This window comes from Vidua chalybeata, chromosome 8, assembly GCF_026979565.1.
Source record: "Vidua chalybeata isolate OUT-0048 chromosome 8, bVidCha1 merged haplotype, whole genome shotgun sequence".
In the NCBI taxonomy this organism is placed as follows: domain Eukaryota; kingdom Metazoa; phylum Chordata; class Aves; order Passeriformes; family Viduidae; genus Vidua; species Vidua chalybeata.
The window spans coordinates 35,033,108-35,047,376 of NC_071537.1; the positions used below are offsets into that span (position 1 = coordinate 35,033,108).

The following is a 14,269-nucleotide window of genomic DNA, read 5'->3' on the forward strand; positions in this document are numbered from 1 at the left end:
GTCTGTATGTTCAGCGATTCCATTTTAAAATAAGATTAAACATTAATAACAGTATAGATAGATTTTTCAAAGGAAGTTTGTCTTCTGCATTGACTTTGCAATTGAGAACGTGGTAAGCAACAGATTCCTTCTCTTGTGAATACAAAGCCATCACAGGCCAGGCTGACCTATGGGAGGTGGGTGTGCTGCTCCACTCCATTTCAGTGAGACCCCTCCTGCAGGGCTCCTCCAGCTCTGGGGTCCCAGCACAGGAAGGGCAGGGAATGTTGGAATGTGTCCAAAGGAGGCACAGGAGTGATCAGAGGGATGGAGCACCTCTCCCACGAGGAATGGCTGCGACAGCTGGGGCTGTTCAGGCTGGAGAAGTCTCTGTGGAGGCCGTCCTGCAGCCCTTGGGTACTTAGAGGGGGCTTATAAATAAGATGAGAACAGACTTTTTAGTAGGGCTTGTTGTGACAGGGCAAAGGGTAATGATTTTGAACGAAAGAAGAGATTTAGCCAAATAAAAGGAAGAAATTTGTTGCAGTGTGAGTGGTGAAACACTGGCACAGGTTGCCCAGCAGGGTGGAAGCATTCCAGGCTGGGCTGCAGGGGCCTCTGAGCAAACCGATCTGCTCATTGCAGGGGGCGTTGGACTAGGTGGCCTTTAAAGGTCTCTTCCTGCCAAAGCCATTCTAATGTGAAGAACATTAGTCTTAACATACTCTAGTGTGTAAGGTAAAGGGGGAATTCAAATGTGCAAAATGGTGACAGTGTCTCATCCTTATTGCAGTTGTCAGTTAGAAGCTGTTTGTATACTGAACAGAGACCCTGAAACATCCAGCGTGTGTCCCACAGCAGTGAGAGTTTGTGAGCTGCATGTAGGTCCAAACCAAACAGACCAGATTGTAGGTGATGCTCAGTTAGGTCTTCAGATTAGCTCGTGTGTCAGTGAACACAGGCTAAGAAGCTTTCATTAGGACATCTCAATTTTTCTAGATAAGCTTCATTTAATGCCTGTGTTGCTTATCCCTCCCTTTGTGACTCAGGGGCTTTTGGGTCTTCTAAGATTACAAAGTTGCTTCTGTTTCTCTGTGAAATAAGAGTCTTTGTGTCGAGTCCCCTTACACTTGAATTCCATGACCACGACTGAGTATTTCTTTCTGGAGTTTTGCATTTTTGGGGAATTGGGAACTGCACTGAGGAGGGTAACACAGCTTCAGTCAGTTTCTGTGAAGAGGCAGAGGCAGCTCTGCAGGAACCCTGTTTTCCCAGCTTGCTCTGTAGGGGTGTATGTATGTGGACAGTCACTCAGAAAGGTACTGTGAGGGGAAAAGGCCAAGGTGTGAAGAGGCTGGAACAGGCCCAAGGGCTGCCCAGGAAGTGCCCAGTGTGCAGTGCATGAGCTGTGCACCCATAAAACAGTGGCTCACTGCCCAGCACCTCAGTGGACAGTAGTAATAGAATGGCTTCTGTCAGGGCCATCTTCCACTGCTGCTTTGCAAGTCCTGATGAGAGCTCAGAGATTTAAAAAAAATGTTAGAAAGGATGTGTGCTTTCTCCTTAATGAATACCATTGTTCAGCCACAGCCATGGGAAGGTTTTTCTGAGGTTTGGAGAAATGTTAGCCAGCTACTCCAGCATCCCTTAGAGATAGCGATTGCCAGCGCAGAAAGTGCTGAGAAAAGCCTGGCATTCATTTTCTGAGTCAGGATGTGTTGGCATTCCTCGTTAGATACGTTCCAGACAATGCCAGTTTCCTGGAAGAAGCTTTAGGAGATCTGGTGGTTACTCAGACGTGCACTGTTAGCATAGCAGCCAAGGTGAGGAAATGAAACGTTCTGTGGCCAGCATGCTGCTAGTGCCAGAGAATGGCACCTCACTGCTTCCAGGGGATTGATTGCAGGGCTGAGTCAGGGCAAGAACTCGTTGATGAAAAAATAATTGGGAAATGTAAATGGACAAGGCCACCCATTCACAAGGGGCAATTTTTCAACATGGCAGTAAAAGCAGAAATTCTCCAGATCAGTTTCTCAGGAAGCATTTCAAACATGTAATTACACAGAGAGAATGTTTTTAAAAATAGAGTTCTTAACTGTAAAATGTTGCCCAATACTACTGTTAATGCAAATTACCAGCTATGCATTTCAATGTCCAAGCTTAACCAAAGATATAGGAAACATTCACTGCAGTCCTGCAAGGTATGAGATAACACTTGAGAGCAGCTCCACAGAGGCAGCTGTGTTGTACTGCTGAGCTGTAACAGAACTGCCTCTGAAGCATCAGGATGCTGCTCCCCTTAAGATGCTTTTCATTGTTCACTTGCAAGGACTGCTTAATGCAGGGTAGCTGTTGATTTGGAATAACTAGATAGTTGATCCAGGGCATGTGTGCAGTTCTCAGTGATTTTTTTGACTCTAAGCATCCCATTTTTGTTGTGTTTTAGAGATTTTTGTGGGCTTGATCTTGCATGGGAGCATTTGTACATTATCTGGATAACATATTGATGTTACAGGAATAGATTAGGTTAGACAGTACAATTAAAAGCAATTCTGCCATGTGAAATACGTAGGAAGATCAAAGGAAACAGGTTGGTGGTTTTTGAGACAATACATACTGAATGCTGCAGAATGTTAAGATTAATGGTAGAACTTCTTAAAAAACTTCTGTATGAAGGTGGTTTTAGTTGAAAAATATGAGGCAGCTGAATTGAAATGACAGCTACCAATATCCCATTAGGATATAAACTCAGTGGAAAGGAATGACTTCAAAAGAATAATAACTGCTGGTAACTAGAGCACTAATAGTCATCCTAACAATTATACCAAGAACAGTGGAAACAAAGTCACCAAGTCAAGGGTTTCACAGAATTCTTTGTTCTTTTTGGAAGATAAGCAAGTGAGCAGCTGTTCAGGGTTTAAAGAGACAAAGGAGAGGGCAAAAGGCTCATATACTCTATGCAGGATGCTTTTACTATTCTTACGTTCATGGAAGCAGTAACTGAGAAACCCAAGTTCTCTAATTCTCTAAGAATTGGAGAGTGTACATTGAAATTGCTGTTCTTACCTCTTTAAAGCATTTATTAAAAATCCCTTCTGCTGAATGGGTACTGTCTGTGCTGTTTCTCTCAGAATTCTGGCATGGAGACCATAGGTTCCCTCAAGAGTTTATTGTGTTAGGCTTTTTGAGTTGGTTTGCACACTGTTCCTTGATTTCCCTGCACCATGATGTATGGGATATCCATCCCCCAGCCCCCCGAAAAACTGAAGCAAAGCATTTGTTTTTCTTTTCTGTCTTACCTAGATACTTTTATTTCAACTGGATCCTCCCTGCACCTCCAATCAACTCCTAATATTCCTGTTTCTTTAGCCAACAGTTTTTTACTGTATGTTTCCTTTGGAAAGTCAAACTCAGTTTAGGTACACATTGAAGAGTCTACAGCATAAATGCTTTTTCCTATGTTTTGGCTTTCTTAGAATACCCTTGGATGGGTTCCCTTTTTTACTTCTTTTGCTGGTTGCAAATCTGGCATGGTTTTTCATTCTGTTTTAAAGAAATGTAAGAATTCATCCTTAACAGAGCTTGAGTTCTTCAGTACGCTTGGTTTCTCTCAGTAAGAGACATCACAGCAGAATTCATTATCTTACACCCAGCAGAGTTACAGGAAGGTTTAGAGCACCTCTAGGACAGGTGGGTAGCACGTGGTGAAAAACTTTCAGCCAGTTAGGGAGTGTCTAGTTTAAATTCTAGCATGGCTTTTCCTAATGACAGAATTACCCTACACATGCAGACTTTTCTGCTTGTTTTTACTTCTGTAGTCCAAGTGAGTTAGATCCTGTCCAGTGTAGGCAATAACAGGCATGAATTGAACCTCTGTTTAAAAGTTAAAGAAAACAAAGCAAAACAGGGAAACATGAGAAAGGCAGACATTTACTGCAGTCCTATTGTTTGCTTTTCCAAGAGGTCCTTGAGACCTCATGGAACAGACAGACAAGGAACAGTCCATACAGCCTTGTTAAACTTCATTGTTGTTGGTCTGAAATACAGAAGTGATGCTAATCCATTAAAAACTCCTAGTGAGAAGTTTGATAAAAAACTTTTTCTTCATCTTTTTCTATCCTGCATTTCTACCAACTGCATAAGAGGCAGAACCTTTGCAGCAGTAGTTAGCCCCGTGGTCCTGCACCTCTCAGCACTTTCTGGTTGTTTCTGACCTAAGCAGGACAGGACCTTTCCTCCTTCAGCTCCTTGTCAGCTTCAGTCCTGTCACCCAAGGATTGATACATCTAGATGCAGTGTGACTGCAAAAGAATGTGTTCATGTGATGTCTTTAAAAAAGAGTGCACAGCAAATACCTGCTGTCTGTTAAGGATAGTGGCACATTCTTCCATTTTCAGGTTGTTATCCTGAATCACATAAATGGAGAGTGTTAGTTTGTGCTGTAGAGCCCAAAAAAGGTGAGTTAAAAGTGTTTAGTGCTGCCATCAGCTGCACATACCTGCAAGTAAAACCTCCTGACAGCTGCTTGTCACTGCTATATTATTTGGTTTTTAACATCTCGAGTCACAATCACCAACCTTGATGTACCATTATGGGAAAACTTAAAGCACTATCCCACATAGGTTACATTTAATATCTTAATTCATCTACATACATATTTTCTAAAAACGTCCATGTTCTTTACAGTATACCTGGGAAGCCTTCTCATAATGTACAAATACTTGTTATAATTTATCTCAGTATTAGCATCATAGAGTCAGTCATTATTATTATGATTCTTCCTTGCATATTTCTTACCAAAATGCTCTGTACTGAACAGTTTTGGGACACACTTAGCATACATTTCAATTTAACATGCAGACATTTTTAAAAATGCTACTCTCCCTTTAGTACCAGGGGAGTTTGTCTTCCCAAATAAATAAAGCAAATCCCTCTTTTCTGGCAAACAGCTATACATATCAATTTGCTTCTATTTCATGTTTATGTACGATGTAACAAACTCTCAAAGGTCTCAGTTTCATTAGTTTAGGGCCTTTAATATCTTCAGCAAATCAGATGACTTCTGGTTCTCAGTGTGATAATGTTGCTGACTTTGTTGCTTTACAGAGTAAAAAGCTGCTCAGTAGTGTATCTGTTAATAACATCCACTTCTTGTTTTTTCCTTTAAAGTTGCATCCATTTGTCTTAACCTGTGGGCAGGATGTTACCCTAAGAAACACCTTTAGTTTGGAGTTGCCCCAGTTGCCATAACAAGCACCTGTTCTTAAAAGCCGAGGTGTTTCCACTAGGGAAAAGAATTTCGTAGTAAAAATACAGATGGATTTTAAAAACAGATAGTGTATGCACATCTCAGGTAGAGGGGAGAGAGAGAGAAGAGGGGAAAAAAGCCCATGCTTTAGCCTTCCCATCTCAGACACAGGAGTGGAAGCCAGAGCACAGATAAAACATTATTTCACTCAAGGATGGGTGGCCTCCCCTCCTCCCCCTTTTTCATGTCCCCTTTGCTTAAACAAAGTAGAAGTAGAGTCCACCCACAGGGTAGATGGGAAATGGTGGATTTTTTTTTTTTTTTTTGTTTAACAAAAGACAAATTACCTGCTTTTGTGTATTTCTGCACTTTGAGATTAACAGGTCTTAACTTCTTGGTTATTTGTGCATCTTTCTGACTGCTGCCCCATTCCCATGCTCCAGGCATTTGCTCAGGCAATACAGGGAGATTGCTGATTTTAGAGTCTGGATTCTTTTTTACATACCAAATGAACAGTGACTAGAAAAATAAGTTCCCCCTTTATCCTCCTATATGCAATTCCAAAATGGTCCTTTCGTGTCCACGTGTTCTGTTATTTCTGTACAGAGAAATCATCCAGTGGTAGAGGAATGCCAAAAGCAGCTGCCCTCATTCCGAGGAACAGGATGTAGAACTCCTGTGCTGCTTTATGGGTGTGCTGGAGGAGAGACTCCCTCTAATTGCAGCTGAAATAAGCTTGTGAGAAAGCACTTGGTGTTGTCAGGCCAGTCTTGTGTACAGGTGTGATGGGGAAGATTTTTTTCCTTTCCAAAGCAGCAGCTCACATGCACCCTCCTGGTGACTCTGCAGAGGAGTAAATGGGAGTGGGTATTTGGAGTAGTACCAGGAACTCACTGCTTGGGCAGTGCTGTGTTCAAACCTGTTGTTTCTGTATGTTAACACATACTATTTTTCCCCCATTTAATTCTTTAAATTATTTTAATACTACTTGGTTGTTTTTAATTTTTATCAAAATATTATGGTTAATGGAGCCTTCTTTTTAAGGCAGAAATACTGCAGAATCTTTTGAACTCCATCTTAATTTTCACTGTCACACATTTCACTTGTCTCACCCTCTTCTCAAGCGAGGGGAAGGTGAGAAGTGTGCACAGAGGGCTCACTCAGGGAAAGGACCTCAGGAGATCCAGCAGGTCCAACCTGCTGTTGAAAGCAGGGTGTTATCCAGGGCCCCTTTCAAGACATGTCTGACTTCACTGTTTGCTTTTTAATTTTATCTGTTAGAACTAGAACAGTAATGGGGAATTGATGGGTCAAACAAAGCAATAGAGTGTTAACCTTACAGAAGGAAGCTGCTTGCTACACTTCATGCTGCTGCTAGTCTATAATACTTTCTCTGTTGTTGGCTGTTTATGCATCACTGTTTGCATTCAGCACAGGAATGTATGACCCATCTTTTCCAGTTAAAAATGGAATTTTCTTTAGGCTGGCTTAGGTTTCCAGTTAAAGTGTCAGCGAATGGAAAGAATTTTGTATTGTGTTTTATTTAAGAAAAGAAAGAAAAAAATAAAAACATTATGGGTACATTCAGACACAAATAATAAATGATTTCAGAAATGCTGATACAGATATAGTGGTGGTGGTGTCCAGTGCATACTGCATCCATTGTAAGATCCATGTGCAGTTATCCATCCTGGCAAATCTCTGTTGTCTTCTACCCAGACTACACAGCTGTAGGCATCATGCAGGGCTGTGAAATGAGAGCTCCTCAGCAGCAAATTGCTACACGGCTTTCCATGGAAATCTCCTACTGCTGGGATTACTGGGTCACACACAGTGCTTATGGATGGCATAAACATTTGACTTACATACTACTTTAAATGTCAGTTCTTCCCAGTCTAGGGATTAAATTACATTGCAAGTGTCACACATGATTATGCTTTTAATTGTTCATAGAATTACCCTTCTCTTTCAGAAAGACAGAACCTTCCAGAATTATTTGATAGCTCTGGTTTAGTGGTTCATTGGAAACTTAAGCACATAACAGTATTTTTTCTGGAACATTAAAATCTTTGCTGAGGGTTTTTTTTTTTTTTTTCCTTAGAGCAAGAAGAAGTGATGTGTATTCCTTCCTTGCCATTTGGTGCTTACTATCTAATATAAATTATATTCCCAGAGAAATGGAATGAATATTATGCTGTTAAAAGGGAAGGACTGAATTACTGGAACCACAACTGGGAAGCGCAGTAAAAGTGTTACAAATCATAGATACTCTATTAAAATATGCCTCCTGCCACATGGCTCACTGGACTAGGAGCAGGGCAAGCCTGGGAGTGGGAGTGCAGCTGTGATGCTGCAGTCAGCACTGTCAGTGCTGGTGCAGCTCTGCCTCAGAGATATTCCTTGCTCGGGCTGGGTCTGGCTGTGTTTCCCTTCACTGCTGCTCACAGTGATCTCTAAGGTCCATGGTCCATTGAAATGTCTCAGTTGCCATTTTCGCTGTGGAACCTTTTCTCTGGTAGGACGGATCTTTTTAGTGTGGTGCAGAAAAGCAGTGAGGTACATCACAAATGTGTTCACAATGTCACTGGGCTTCAAAACCCAATGATAATGATGTGTGTTAGAGTGTGGTCTGAGTCCTGCTGGCACAGAGTAGGGTAGCAGAGCTGGAGTCATTCTGTGCTTTGATGTTGGTGTAGCAGTGTCTGACCTGGTCCTCTTGTCGTGCATGTCCTTGCTGATAAAGCACTGTGATAGTGGACAAGGTTTGGGATTAATTGGTTCTTTATTGCTTCCCTGAGTTCTTTTGGTTTCTGTTCTTGGAATTCCGTAGTATTCCATGGGCATATTTGAGTTATGGTTCTGCTTTTAATGACAGCTTCCTTCCGTTTTTGAAAATTACCATTACTTGCCAACTTGAATCACACCAGGTTGTTTCCTTGAAAGTGTGCTGAGGGTTGGAATGCAGTTGATGAAGGGAGGTGGACATAAGGAGGCATAGTGATAACAGGGAAACTGACTCACAAAAAAAGAAACCTTGGAAAAAAATCCTTCGCAGAACTGAGAAAAAATATCCTCCACTGAGCCTGGCAAGTTGAAGATGGTATCTGTGTGTCCTTTTTATCTGAAAAGATTCTGTAGAGGTTTACAAAATTGATGCTGCCTAATTTCCTGAGAATCCCTGGGACTTACAGCCTAGTCTTAAAATAGAGACAGAGGAGTCCATTATATTATCAACAAAATCAGTGTATGTGACTACTGAAGGGAAGTGTGTTGCAGCAGAGGAGTGTTGTGCATCCTCTAGCACATGGATTGGGTTGAAATTGCTGTTTTACTGCACCATTCCTCCAGTGTCGCCTAGCAAACAGCAACAGGGCCTCCAAGGTAATTGCTATAACAGGAACGTCAATTATTAGGAAAGTGGAGCAGTAATATTAATTTAAAATCAGTTTGTTACTCTGAGTGCTTTGTGATCCTGGTCTTTATGAAGTAGTCTGCATAGAATTATAGAAAATAGAAGAAAACCTGATAATTTAGCAAGTTGAACATAATTCTTTTGGAAAGTAGAAGCCTTCCTTCTTGCTGAATATGGTCCAGCATGAAATAGCACATGAGAAATGATCATATGGGCCAGTGTGATTGGGCCTTTGAAATCTCCTGGAACCTGCTACAGTGTTAAACCCACCCACAGAAGGAGTCACAATTCCATGTTAGGATACAGCAGAGCATGTCCACGTGAGGGATGAAGAGCTGCTGGGAAGCAGAAAGCATCCAGAGCGAGCCCGTGGCAGCCCGGGGGTGCACACAGGCAGAGCTGGGTGTCCCTGAGAATGGCTTTGTCACCTGACACCTGCCTCAGGCAGCCCCTGCACCCAGAGCAGCTGCGGGGCCCCATCCCAGCAGCCTGGTCCCTTGCCTGGTGCTCTGGGCTTCCTCTGCTGGGTCATGGCCAGCCCACGTGGGGAGGATCCTGTCCTCGCTGTTGTACAGGCACTGAGGCTCACTGCCTGACTGTGCAGTCACGCAGGGCAGGCACAGGCTACAGGCTTGGCCACGGTAATGAGTGTCAGAGCTGCCTGGGGGGCTGGCATCCCTGTTTCTTCTGCCTATATATATTGTATTAATCACACCTCTGCCTGCCTTTTGCCTACTTTATGATCAGTGTGTGGTTTGTGCATGGAGGAAATCAGATCAGCAGATGTCAGCTGTGCTTGTTTCTGATATCTTCTCAGAATGGGGATTGGACCCTTCTGCCCTAGTGAGAAACCAGCCTGGCATCCCACCTGAGCAGGGCTGGCCCCACAGAGAGGCTGTGTCAGATACACTCTGGAATGCTGTGGGTTTGGGAAAGCTGCATTCCAAATGCATAAAGAAACAAGCACGGGACTTAATTAACATTCAGCAAATGAAGAACAGACATAAATAATTGTTTGATGTTTTAGTGAAGGAATGGTAAATGCAGCAAACAAAGGCAAAGCCATCCAAGTACCTGGGTTATGTGCTTGAAGTGATGCGAGGCCACACCAGTGCCCTGGATGCACGGGAGTGTGGAGCTCGGTCTGGCTGCTCAGAGGGCAACCAACAAAACATCTGCTTGTCACCTTGGTAAGTGGAGCCAGAAGCAGAACTTACCCGGATTTTAAGCACAGCAACATCAGTGGAAATTGTGAATTAATTTGCCTATGCTGGGGTTTGCAGTTAATCACTTACTGCTGAAATGGAGCCAGTCCCCAGGAGAGATGAAACCTGAAATTGTGGATGCCTAAACTTAGGCTTTTCTTGGTGGTTCCATTCCATTACTGCAGCCTTAAACCTTGCATCTTCCAGCTTCCTCCATCTGGGACTGGGCTGCTTGATTTGCTTGTGAAGTTTATAGGAAACTCACAGGTCAGAAATCAGGTGACTCACCCTGGTTGTCCTTTAGCTGCAGAAAGGGAGTTATTTTTTCCTGAATGAAAGGCTCATCCTATCTGATAGCTTTGCTGCTGTACTGTTGGTCTTGTTTCCATGTTTGGGTTATTAAATGGCATATTAAATTGCACCATGCATTTGTAGAACACACTGAATTTGTAACTCACAGGACTGTTTTCTCCCTCTAAAATTCTCACATTTCTCACCTGGTAGAGTAAAACTAAGATAAAATTTTAGATTGTGTTTAGTTTGTTAGTAAAAAGCTTCTTTGTCTCCTGATAGTGCTCTTCCAGAAAGCTCAGCAGCAAGTAGTACCTGCAGCCTGGCTCTTTAGAGATGGCATGGTTCAGTCCTACTCAGCCAGTGGGATTGCCAGATAGCCCAGGGCTTTGGCAGGCAGCCTCTCCCTGGCAGGGCTTGGGTTTAGGCTGTGATCAATTTCCGCTCCTTTTTGTTTATTCTTGGGTATGTTGATGAGCTCTGAGATTTATCTACTGCCTGGGGAAGAAAAAAGGTTGAGCAGTATTAATTGCTAGAAAATACCATCCTCCACAAAGAGAAGGTAAGAGGAACAATTGAAATTCCTGTCAGGGACCATTCAGCAGCCCACACAACTAGCTTGCCACAAAGATGTAGCATAGCATTCTCTGAGGACTCGTGGTGCTGCATCACAGGCATAGCTATGCATTGTCCTGCCTCACACAGTGGTGTTCCTTTGTATCCTCTTAATTTCTTTTCCTTCCCCTCCTTTTTTCATTTCTTTTCTAGTTTTTCTCCTTTTACCTTACAGTTTGTCTTGTATTGTTTATATGCAGATTCTCTTCTTGTGCCTCATGCTAAGGTAGTGTAAAAATTTTCTTTTGTAAAGCCTGAAATCTGGCCTCCCCACAGGGTGCCAGTCTTTTTGGAAAAGGGTAACTAATGCAAAATTCTGATTTTTATCTGACCTAAGATAAAGGCAGCAATCAAATGCATACTCTAAAGATACTGAGCTAACTCTATCAATACTGTCTCCTGGTGCAGCTCAGGATTAACTTCAAATAATTCCCAGTGTTCATTTGTCTGACCTGTTCTTAGAAATATCCACAGCTGGCAACTGGAGGGTGCCTTCAAGCAGTCAATCCCAGCCCATTCCCTTTAGAAAGTTCTTCCTTAAATCCACTCCATACATCTCCTTATGGCATCTTAAAGCACTTCATGTCCATCAGGGATGGATGATCTCCTTGTTTCCTGTGTACTTAAATGTTTGGGTTTGTTTTGGGTTTTTTTCATGTCATGCTGATGCTTGTTGGCTCCTGCTCTCCAGCTGTGTCCTTCCTTTGGGAAGTGCAGTGCCCAGCACTTGATACAGCCCCCTCAGTGGAGGCTCAGCTCTCAGTTGAAGGGAGGGCATATTTCAGAAGGTTTGCTGTCTTTGTGCCTGCAGATACAACAGTCTGGTGGCCTTTGTTTTCAGGAGTGTGATGCTGCTGCATCCTCTTTAGCCTGTGCTCCCGTGTAATTCTTGGTGCTTCTCTAGCAAGTGTGTATCATGTGTGTTTTTCTCTTTACATTAAAAAAGTACCCATATTCTGTTCTGTTGTACATTTTTTTTTAATCTATTGCCATGGGATAAAAATATTTCTATCAGTGCCAGTTACTGATTAAATTTAGGCTGCTTATGGTTAATTTGTGTTTAGATATATTAGTTCTTGCTTTTCACTCAGATAATACTGGAGATTTCTGAAAGACTAATTTCAGCCCATGCAACCAAGCAAGGTTTTACTGAGCTGCAGTTGGTTGCAGTAATTCAGCTTTTAGGTACCATAGTTAAAAATGAGAGAAGTGGAGGTTTATGTCCCAAAATGACCTGTGAGAACCTCCAAAATTCCCTAGTTGTTTAAGCAAGTGCTTAAAAATAATCTGATTTATTGCAGATAAAATAACCAGAGCATTAGAAATTGTGACCTATGAAAAGAACACCAAATGTGTTAGTCCTAATTAGACCAGGGAACAGAGAACCAAAGGGGAGAGAAGAGAAGATGGGATAGCTGTTTTCATTGATGTAAAATGTTGTTGCACAGGACTGGAGAAAATCTGTGTTACATATTGATAATGGATAGAAACAGAATAAACTCTGACTACAAGGGGAAGATTGAGGTTGGACACGAAGAAAACGAAATTTCATACATAAGGTTTTGGTCAAACTTCATATATATTAAGGCACTTGTGTTTGACTTCGTGCCAGTTTTATCTCTGCCAGTCTGTTAGCAGATGACAGAGTTGTGTTGAGTCTCTCCTGTTTCACTGGCCAGAAGAGGCTGTCAAAGCTGCATATTGTGAAAAATGTGCAAAATACTGATCTGAATAACTTTCTCATTTGATGTCTTAGAGGGGAAGATTATGTACTGCCTTTCACAAAACTTGTTCACAAAACCTTCCCAGATGGAAGAATTGATTTCGCGTACAGGAATTTTAGCATCTACAAAATTTCTAAGAAAATCATGTAATAAATAATTTGTTCAGAAGCTAGACCCAAACTAGTGTTCTTAGAGGGGCAGCTGTGGGGGGTTATGCGTGTTTAATTCTGCTTTGCTTGGAGAGCCTGCTTGGTAATGAAGGCTCTCAGCCTCCCAGAGCACAATAAAATTTGTGATTTGGGACATATGAAGGCTGGTTTGCACAGTGATGGCCTTAATGGGTTTCTTAATTCCATGTCAGCTGGCACTGATCATTCACTTGAGCATTATTGGTTACTGAAGGGCTGAGGGTGGGTGGATGTGTGTTCTGGGCATCTGAAGCCTCTTGATCATTAAAAGCAGGAATGAAAGTGATGGATACAGGATTCAAGGCTAGGGCAGTTTTATTTCCATTGTCTGAGTGTCTGGGAGAAATAGCTTCTAAACCAGAACTTTGTGCTTAACAGTTGTTGAGTTCTGGGTGGGAATGTGTGGGAAGGACAGCAGTGGTACCTGTGCTTTGAGGAGCAGGCTGTGCATTGCAGGGTGCATTTCTCAGTGAGGCATGAGTCTGTGATGGACAGGCTTACTCTGTGAATCTTTTCTAAAGATGATCTGTTTCACTTGAGCTCAGATAGTGCAGAGGGTCGACTGAGACTGAAGAGGCTTGAGCAGATGTTGAGGTTGTAGTTAATAATTTCATCTGTTCCAGTTTGAGAAATGCATCTATCATTGGCAACCTTCTGCTGAGGAATATATTAATCTATCCAAGGGAATTTTTTTAGTGTGATCATGTAGCATAATTCATGTAACAGAAACAGATTGATTTGGCATGTTAGAAATCTTTGCTGAGGGGGCTACCATTGCTCAAGCTTTATTCATCTGATAAACCTACATTTCTTGTGGATTTCTGAATTGTCCTTTTTTTTTCCTCTTGTTTCTTGTCCTTTCTGAGCCCTAAAATCTTTTTAACACAGTCAAAATGAGATATTTACTACACTTTTTTTTTCCTTTAATATATTGATGTATTCCAAAAGCAATTTCTTTCCTGCATTTCATCTGCCTGGAAACAACGATTTTGTTTTGGCTTTGGGATATGCTCTCCTCCACAAAAATGGGAGGCTTCTGGAGAGGAAAGGGAGATTCTGCAGGAAGACAGACTTTATTATGTGGTTTTAAAATATAATTTCAACTCCCTGGTTCTGAGAAGTGGATTTGTCTTGCCACACCTCACTCCATCCCAGGATGGTGTGTGTTGCTGCCAAGGAGCACTGTTGGCTCCTGCCCAGTGTTCTCTGGTTACCTTTGAGGTTAGCCAGGCTGACAGTAAAGATGTTTTAGTTTATCTTTAACACATACAGTTGAGAGAGAGAAAATAAGGTCTACTCTCTTCTCATTTTCAAAGGTTGAGGTGATGTTTAGAAATCTGTTTCAAACACAGCTATAAACTGCTCCTATATAAAGCCATATATCATATGCTTTATGAAGATTACTAGCAAAAGAACAATGGCTTAATTCCTTTTACACGATCCATTTTTAAACAGCTTAGCAAGTATTTCCATTATAAATGAAATGTCTTAATTAGCTTTCCACTAGATGGAGCAAATGTATGTCAACCCAGCAGACAAAACGGGGAATACATTTTAGAGAGCTGAAGAACAAATCACTTGTATTTAAACCTACTGTTCTATTATTG

The 14,269-nt window shown here is 42.0% G+C and overlaps 1 protein-coding gene across 6 annotated transcripts in view; it reads left to right on the forward strand.

Moving 5' to 3' along the window:
• CTNNA3 (catenin alpha 3) overlaps positions 1-14,269 on the forward strand; it is a 430,920-nt gene that overhangs the window by 342,299 nt on the left and 74,352 nt on the right. The window lies entirely within an intron of this gene.